Here is a 9,504-nt window from a genome sequence, read left to right on the forward strand (position 1 = left end):
CCATGCAGTGGAATATCATTCAACCATGAAAAGGAATGAAGGACCACCATGCATGTCGCATGGTTGAACCTTGGAAACATGCCAAATGGAAGAAGCCAGTCACATAAGACCACGTGTTATATGATTCCATGTATATGAAATGTACAGAATGGGCAAATCCATAGAGACAGAAAGTAGGTTAGTGGTGGAATTGGGGAATGGCTGCTAGTGGGTACAGGATTTCTGCTTAGAGTGATGAAAATGTTTTGGAATTAGATAGCGGTGACGGTTGCACACCTTTGTGGATATATGAAAAACCACTGACTTTACATCTGTAAAATTTACTTAATGGATGTAAACTATCTCAGTAAAAAAGCAATCTGCATCTCTGTGATCCTTCTGAAGAAGACAAGAACCTTAGTGTCTTAGCTCAGAATCCTATTGAAAGCAAAACTTGTGATAAGGACTCTTGTGTTAGAAGGTTGATCTGGAAATCATGGCAGGAAGCTGGAGAGAGAGACTGGGAGAGTGAGGGATGGAGAAAAAAACCACTATGAGTGTGATACCGAGGTCTCTGCTGTGGGCAGTTTGGGCTCAGTTCCAGTGGGGACCTTCTGAGGAGCCTTTAGAAAGCCTCTCAAAATTGTCCACGTGAAGAGCTAATGGGAGAAGCATTTATCCGTCTGCTCCCATGCCCCCTGGTTGAGGGCCGCCTCTGGAGGCGTTAACTCCAGAAGTCCTGGAGCAAAAACTGAGCCCGTCATCCAGAGCCCCCCAGGAAGAGTTGGTTGCAGCTTTAGCTGAAATCAGAGGAGAGGCAGGGAGGATGTGAGTTAGGACGCCAGCAGCATCTGATACATGGAAATCTTTTTTTTTTAATTGAAATATTGTTTATTTACAATGTTGTGTTAGTTTCAGGTGCACAGCAAAGTGATTCCGTTGTGTATATATATAAATTTTCAGATTATTTCCCCTTATAGCTTATTACAAAATATTGAGTATGGTTCCCTGTGCTATACAGTAGGTCCTAGTTGGTTATCTATTTTATGTATAGTAGCATGTATATGTTAATCCCAACCTCCGAATTTATTACTCCCCCACCTTTCCCCTTTGGTAACCATAAGTTTGTTTTCTGTGTCTGTGGGTCTATTTCTGTTTTGTAAATAAGTTCATTTGGGATACATGATACTCATGACTGCTCTCCATACTCTTCCCTTCCAACTCCCATGTTCTTGTGATCTGAAATTTTAGGACCAGGAACTAAACATAATAACATTAATGATAGTTATTTAGATTTGCCAGTACATTTAACTGATTTATTTGCTCACTCTTTCTTATTCCAACCCACTGCTTCTTTCCAAGTTCATTTTTCCTTTTAAGTGATGTCTGAAAATGTACTTAATCTGCCATTACACTCTTAAACGATAGTATTGCCGTGTTCACAACTCTAGGTTCAGCTTTTTTACCCTTTATTCCTTTGAAAATATTTTATCGTCTCTGGCTTCTAGTACTGCTGATGAACACTCTGATGTCATGTTCTTATTCCTTGTTTTCTGGTACTAGGATTTTTTTGTCTTGATCCTTGATGTTCTGAAGTTTCACTAAAATGTGAAACTAGTATAGATTTTTTGTTTTTTGTTCACCGTCACCGTGCTTAGGATGTGCTCCAGTCTAAGGATTTATGGATTTTTTTTTTCATTTCTGGAAAATCCTCAGCCATGACCTCTTTAGCAATTCTCTCCATCACTCTTTTTATATATCTGTTCCGGATACATCTGTTTCTATTTTCCTCGTGTCTAATTTTTTTCTTTCATATTTTCCATCTCTCGATCTCTTAGTCATATGTTCTTGGAGATTTCCTCAACTCGAACTTCTAATTCATTACGTCTCTCTCCAGCTCTATTCAGTTAAGATATTCCACTCACCTTCTCAGTTTTTTATTATCTGTAATTTTAATTTCCCATGTTTGTAATGGATTCTGTCATCTGTCCTACTCTTATTTCACGACCTCCTTTTGTTGTTTTTTGGTTGCTGTTCCTTTGGTTTCTTTGAGGACCTTAAAGATACCTACTTTAAAGGCTTTTCAAATTGCTCTAAAACTTTGTTTTCTCAGCTATCAGTTCTTCCGTTTGCCAAGTTTGTTGGCTTCCTCAGTGCTCTGTGATTCTTGGTTGTGAGGTTATCTGGAGGTTCTGCAAAACCCAAGGCCATCTGCTAGTGGCCTCAGCTTGGTCTGTATCTGGCTGGGCTCCAGACCAGGGTTTTCTCAGAAGTGTCTGCTGTGGGCCTCCAACCTCATGTGGATGACACATTTCTGGGACAGTCCCTTTAAGCCTAGTGGCTCTGCTGAGGGCCCAACCACAGGTATGTGGCTTTGGTTTTTGCCACAGCCTTGAAGGGTAGACAGAGCTGCTCTGGTTTATCATCACAACTGGCACCACAGATCCTGACACCAGCCAGGCTCAGGTCCCAGCCTGGCTTAGCGTTTACTCCATGGCCCACACCCTACAAGTTCAGCCCTGCTCTCTTCCCAGCCCCTGGGGACTGCCAGCTTCAGCCCCTTCTCTCCCTGCAGCCTCCTGTCTTCTTTCTTTTACGGAGTAGTCTCCGTTTCTTGTCTACAGACACGTCCCCCTCATTAATTTTTAACAATCTCACGTCTACGTGTCTGGAGCCAAAGGAGATGGTTTCAACCGTCTTCAACCAGAAGCAATGCGACTGCTCCACATGTCATACGGCTGCTGTTAATGACATGTGGTTCCACAGGCAGGTCTGCAGAAATGCACACACCCAGAGCTGTATGTTTTTCCTGTCCTTGAATTAACAACTACTCACATCAAGATTGTTTGGACCTGCTGGTGACCAGGGTCTGGCTCAGCCTGGGGCAACAGGATAAAGGTGAAAGCAACATGTAATTTTTATTGAGAGTCCAGTTTGAAGCACGCATGCATATTTATTAATTTTATGTAACAGATAGGCAGACAGACAGATAGATAGGGTACTTCCTATGTGCCAGACATAGGGCGTTTGTTTGAAAGGGCCATACAGACATGAACTAATTTAATGCTTCTTAACAATCCCAGGACACAGATACTATTATTATAATCCCCATTTTACAGATAAGAAAACTGAGGTCCAAAGATGAGTGAGCCATGAGTGAGATGCAGAGTCCTATGCTCTGAGCCACTCCCCCATGCTGTGTGTGTGTGTAACACCAGCTTGCACACGGGAGTGGGGGCTATGAAGTCAAACCCTGGCTGTGGTGTGACTTTCCACAGCTAGGCATGGAATGAGGAAGGAAGGAGGAGTGGCAGACTCAGGGATCTGGCCCACTGACAGGGGCCTCCCGCCCCAGACCAGCTCTGCCCACTTCTTCTCTGTCTGCTCACATGGCCATGGGGCTGACCTAGGTCTGGCTCAGACACGGCAGCTGAGGGTACCAGGGAGGCCTAGCTGCAGCAGGGGCACTGGGTTTTGTTCTCTCCCATCCTCTCCCAGCCCAGTCCCAGCAGCAGGAAAAATCTGTTCACTGCAGACTGAAGGGCTAACACACCACTCCATAGTTCCACTTCACGTCCAGGGAACAGAGAGATGGAAAAAGACACAGGAGTCAGGACTGAGGGAAGAACAAAAAATACAGAGAAACATAGAAATACGGAGAGTCTAGACAGAAAGGTGCAGAGACAGAAACAGACGCAGATGCTGGGAGACAGAGAAACATACCCCTGGAGGGTGTCTGAGATGGGAGCTGCTGGGAGATGGGGTGGAAATGAGTCAGAACTGATGTGTGTGGAGGGGTGGCAGTACCTGGAGCCGAGCCCCTGAGGCCCTGAGGGGCTTGGGGGCCTTGGGGATTCTGGAACAGAAGGGCCTAGAGCCAGGGGTTCCCGACCTACCGGTGTGGCCCTTCATCCGAGAGTGGGGCTGGGGCTGGAGTAGGTGTGCGGAAGCGTTTCGAGCCTCCTCCCTGGGCTGCTGACCTGGTGTCTGTGGAGCTGGGGACAAATGCCCTGCCTCTCAGTGTCCTCCTCCTGAACAGCACCAGCTGGTCCAACCCCCCACCCCGGGCCAGTGTCAGGTTCCGGGCTGTTCCCTGGGGGAACTTTGATCTGGAAAGAATGTGAGTGACCGAGCTGGCTGCTGCCCAGGGCCAAGCAGTGTCACTGAGACCTGGCCTGGGCTGTCCCTGTCACCTTCCTGCCCACTGGGACACCAGGCAGTCCCTCCAGGGCTCAGGAGACACAGAAGGGATCTTTCCTGCTTTCCTTCCCCACTGGTTCTCTCCATCTCCATTTGCTGTTCAATCACTTGTTCCTGCGCTCATGCATCCAGTGGCCCTCCCTGTCACTCACTCATTCAGCAGGCCTTGGCTGTGGAGCTGCGGGCTGAGTGAGGTGGGGCCCTGCCCTTTCAGGAGCCCCAAACCGAGATCACTGCTCAAGAGAGACACAAGCCACACATTGGAGGAGGGGGCCAGGGCGGGAGAGGAGGGAGGTATTCCAGTGGGCAGGGTGGGGCAGCGAGGAGAGACAGGGAGTGCTGCAGGCTTCATCAGGGATGGCTTCCCAGAGGAGGTGGCGTTTAAACTGGGCTCTGAAGGTCTTAAAGGAGGAGCGGGGAGGTTGTCAGACAGGATGACAAGTGGAAAGGATGCTTCAGACAGCGGGACCAGTGCAGCCACAATGGCAGAAATGTGAAGGGTTTGTGCATTTTGCTGGAAGGGCCTTGAATGGCACCCTAAGCCATTCACTTGTTGGTGGAGCAGATCCATGGGCCAGAGGGACAGTTTTGTTAGAGAAAGGAGACTCTGGGGGCTTCCAAGGGAGGCGGCAGCCTGGTGGGCCCTCGTGTTGGCCTCCGCACTCCAGGCCGTCCCAAGGATGGCTCGTGCCCTTGTACACCTCCCTTACCCGCCCCAGCCCCAAGGAGTCTCCAGGACACTTCTGAGGAAGCCCAGCTTGTCTGTGGACTGCAAATGACTCCAGAGGGGCCCTGGCCCAGGTCCTAGCCCAGCCTCCTGCCGTGGCCTGGCCTCCCCAGCCCCCCCGCTCACTCTGAGTGACATGGCCTTTTGCTGGGCTGAAAGCGGACCCTGCCCAGCCTGGGGAAGGCCCAGTGAGCTCTAGCCGTGGAGCTCTGGCTCCGCTTCTCCTGGAGGCCATTGAGCCAGGCCCTATAAATAGCCCGGGGAGGGGGAGCGGGCCAGGCAGGGCTGGAGGGGGCAGGCTTTGGGTGGGCAGCTGTGGAGGCGCGGGGAGAAGGGAGAAAAAGCCCAGAGTTCGAGGCCCGGTCCTGTCCCTGACAACGACTGCTCGCCCCTCTGGGTCTCAGGGTCCTCTGGGCCGGGGCAGCCAGGCTGGCAGAGCACAGAGCGCGCACAGGCAGGGACTGTTCTAAGAGGACAGGAGAGACCCCTCCTCCTTCCTGGGTGGCTTTTCAGAGGCACAAGGGGCAGGATATTAGCTGTGACGGGCCCCAGGCTGGGCCTGTCCTGCCCCAGGGACCACTTCCCCAGTCCCCGGTGGCTCAGGACAAGCTATGGTGAGGTGCCGGCTCTTCCAGCACCTCGGTTTCCCCTCTTGGCGCTGCAGATCCCAGGGTGGGGGCAGGGAGCTGGGGTGAGTCAGCGGAGACCTTTCCGGGCCCTGAGGGGGAGGCTCCTGGAAATGGAAAATGTGAGCCCACAGCCTTATCTGGGCTGGAAGCAGCTGTCTCCACCCCACACCCTCTGCAGCCCCTGCCTTTGCCCGGAAGAGGCAGGCGCCTCCTCCCAGGCTTGTGTGCTGTTTTTTCTTTTCTCTCTGTGCAGCCTGGCTCTCAACAGAGACCCGTGGGAGATGCTCCTCCGCTGGGACCAAGGGGGCCCCGTGTTGGTCCAGGAGGGCGGGAAGCTCCACCCTTTTACCCCTTTCCCCCATCCAGACCACCCTTAGAATCTTATATGCAAGTCTCTGCAGAGCACCCAGGATCCATACCTTCTAGAGACAGACTTCCAGGTCTGGTTAAAAAGCAGCCAGAAATGGGGCACGTGACATGGGTGATCAAACTCACACGATATACACACGAACATCTGATATACGTGAGCATCTGTAGACACTCGACCTACACATACAGGCATGTGCGCATCCTGTGTTGACACATGTACCGCAGGCATGCATACACGTGTGTCTAGAAACACATTCACCACTTATGAGCAAATGCATAAAAATCCCTCCTAGAACCACGGGTGCTTGAAAAATGTGCCCACGCCACATACACGTGCAGGTGAGTGTGCAGGTACTGTAGACTCTGTACCTGCCACATCTTCCCTCTACACCAGCACACCCACACGGGTATTGTACACGCAAGCCTGGTACGTGCACAGACGCATCCTCAGACACGCGGGAGAAAGAGGAACATTACAAATTTACACGTGTGTCCGGCAGCGTGTCCCTGGGACGGAGTTTAAAGGAGGGTTCGGTAGCGGGGAGTTGGAGTGACCCAGGGGGCAGAGGTCTCTTCTGTCCTCCCTCCCAGGGGCCTCAGTTTCCAGGATCGGCCCCAGTGGCTCCAATTCAGGTAGGCAGAGCTGTGGGGCAGGGGGCAGAGCCTCTGCGCCCCTCTCCTGGGTCCTGGCTGGAGATGAGGCCCGGGGTCCCCAAGACTGGCCCACCCTGGGCTCCTGCACAGCCTGTACCACACTCCTGCCTCCCTGCTTAGCACTCCTCTTGGCTCCTGAACCCAGCAACCCGTCGGGAAAAGATCAACGCAAGCCCTGTGTCCACGCCCCTATGGATCTCATAACAAGGCAATGGTTTCCAGGGCAGAGGCTGGATCTGGGAGGAGGAGCCGGGGATGGTGTGTTTGCCGGGAGGGAGGGGCCCAGTCCTGGAGCGTATTTCTCCGTGGACTCCCTGTTAGCCTACTGCCTGTGGGTGCCTGCAGCTGGGGACCCTGAGGAGTGTGGTATGGCTGCCTTCACACCCCCTCCCAGTTACAAAGCCAGACTGCCAGGCCCCTTGGCCCGTGCCAGCAGGCTGAGGGCTACGTGGGGGCCATGGCAGGGCCCATCGGGGTCTGACAGATGACGGGTCTGGCCTGCCCCATGACTCTCCAACCTGAGCCCTTCCTGGCAGAGGGGCTTGGAGGGGTGAGGTGACCAGCGAGGTCGGCAGCTGCCTTTGACTCAGTGCAAAGGCTGATGTGACCTTGGAGACAGGCCCTGTGTAGTAGCTGTGAGCCCCTCTAATGCATCCTCTCTGTGACCCGTCTTACTGAGTCCATCCATCCGCTAGTGCTGGTGGCTGCACTGGCTCTCCAATGAGTCCCCTTTCCCAGGCATTCAATCACACAGTGTTTATGGAGTACTTTCTAAAGCCAGTTGCCTCTCCAGCTGTGGGAATGGATGCACAGCAGAGACAGTCCCTGCCCTCTGAGGATGGGCTCCAACACGTGCACGCAAGCGTGTGTACGTACCTCGCCCATGCACGGGGACCAGGGTGCAGAGGGTGAGGGGCGGTCCCAGGTAGGTGGGCCCAGGACTGCAGAGGAGTGCACCAGCCCACTTCTTGAGTCCTTTCCCCTCCCCGTAAGCCCTATGTGTGTTCTCAGAACCTCAGGCGTCTGGGGAGCGGATGGGACCTTCGGGGCGGAGGGCTGGAGGCGGGTGGGCTATGGAGAGGGCCTGGACTGAAGGTGGAGGAGTGGGAGTCATCAGTATGGGTGGGTGTGGGCGGGGGGGGTGACACCACCCAGAAAGGGTCTGCGGGTGAAAGCGGGACAGGCCCAGCTCAGAGCCCTGGGGACCGCCGTTAAGGGATGCGTGAAAGCACAGTCACTCAGGAAGGTCACTGGGGAGGAGGCAGGAGGGGAGGCAGGAGGGCCGGTCCTCAGGGGCTCCTGCCAGAGGGCCATGAGGTTGGTTCTGGAGAGCTCCGAGGAGCAACTCCGGGGGATTGGAGCCTCTGGGCGACCTGGGGATAGGAGGGGCTGCCCAGACTTGGCCGGATTTGACTGTTGCCCCCAAGGGGTGCTGGGAGCAGAGCCAGGGACCTGGGTTCCAGTCCTGTCTTTGCATACCTTGCTGTGTGACCTGGGGCCTGTCCCTGTCCCTCCTGGGGCCTCAATTTCCCCATCTTAGGTCCCTGGCTTCATGGTTTTGGCTTGGCTGGGATTTGATTTCAGGAGGTGACTGGCAGGGGACACAGGAAGCCTTGTCCCCAATCCTGCCCCCAGCCCAGCACCAGAGCAGATCAAGAGACCAGCAGACAGTGGACGGGTTGGAACCAGGGGAGGGGGAGCTGGAAGGGCAGGTGCCAGAGACCCCAGGACCTGGCAGGAGGTCGTCGTCGTTGCTAGCCTGCTGACATCAGGGCTGGTGAATGTGGAGGGAGGTCAGCTGGGTCCATCAGCCCTCACCTCCCCCCCAGTCTGGTACTGGGCAGGAGCTGAGCCGGGGGAGGGTGAGAGGAGGGGCCTCGAGGGGGCAGCGGAGAGGAGCCCCTGGGGCCTGGGATGAGCGTCAGCCTCTGAGCCGAGCTGGCAAGGAGCCAGCTCTTGGGTGGTGCTGGTCTTTGGTGGCCCCCTCCCCACCCCAGAATCACCTCCTCCTCCCTCCCTTCTTCTCTCCCTGACCCTCTGCCCCTCCTCCTCCCACTCCTGGTTCATCTCTCCTCTCCTAGGCTCAGCTCCAGACTCAGTGGTCTTACTGCCGAGGGAGAGGGGCCAAGGGAGATGGTTTGCTTCTTGTACTGTCTGCCCAGAACCCACCGTGAGCCCCATCTCTGCCCTTGACAGAGTTCCTACTGCGGTCGCAGATGGAGTTCCTGCCCAGCCCCCAAGCAGCCCCACCCAGATGTTGTCACAGTGGATAAGGAGATAACCCAGCTGAGGTGGGACAGTGTGGATGGCTCCTGGGCAGCCAGTCTCTAGATTCTATCACCCATTAGGGTTCCCACTCTAGAGACCTGGCCAGCCTTCCTTCTCCTGGAGGCTGGGAGAGAAGGCTGGACCCCTACCCCGCACCGACCCTCACCTATGCTGCCAGTCCAGGCACAGGCCCAGGTGCACATCCACTGTAGGGCCAGGGACCAAGCTGTCCAGTCCCTCCCAGACTTCCCCACCTGGTCCTTCCTCAGGTCCTGCAAAGGAAGAGGCTGGGCTTTTCTGGCTGAGAGCTGGGTCTCTGAACTCCAGGCTCCCGGGCTCAGACCTGGAGGGGCTCTGAGTGTTACTCGGGGCAGAAGCTGCAGCAGCCAGCCTCTCTCCTAGTCTCTATCCAAGATTCTACCCCGAGAAAGAATGCAGGGAGCAATTTGGCTCACCCTGTCCACACAGCTACTTGGAACACACACACACACACACACACACACACACACACAACATGAACGCCTTTTGGCACTTGACTTTCTCATGAAATAATTGCTGGAAGGCTCCTTGGATTAGGTAACCCAGCGTTCCTTCCTGTCCCCACGGTGGAGGGGGGAAAGGGGGAACCAGCATTCAGCATCTGTTAGGCTGATCCCGTTCCTTTGGGGCAGAGCAGGC

This window comes from Physeter macrocephalus, unplaced genomic scaffold, assembly GCF_002837175.3.
Source record: "Physeter macrocephalus isolate SW-GA unplaced genomic scaffold, ASM283717v5 random_248, whole genome shotgun sequence".
Classification (NCBI taxonomy): Eukaryota; Metazoa; Chordata; class Mammalia; order Artiodactyla; family Physeteridae; genus Physeter; species Physeter macrocephalus.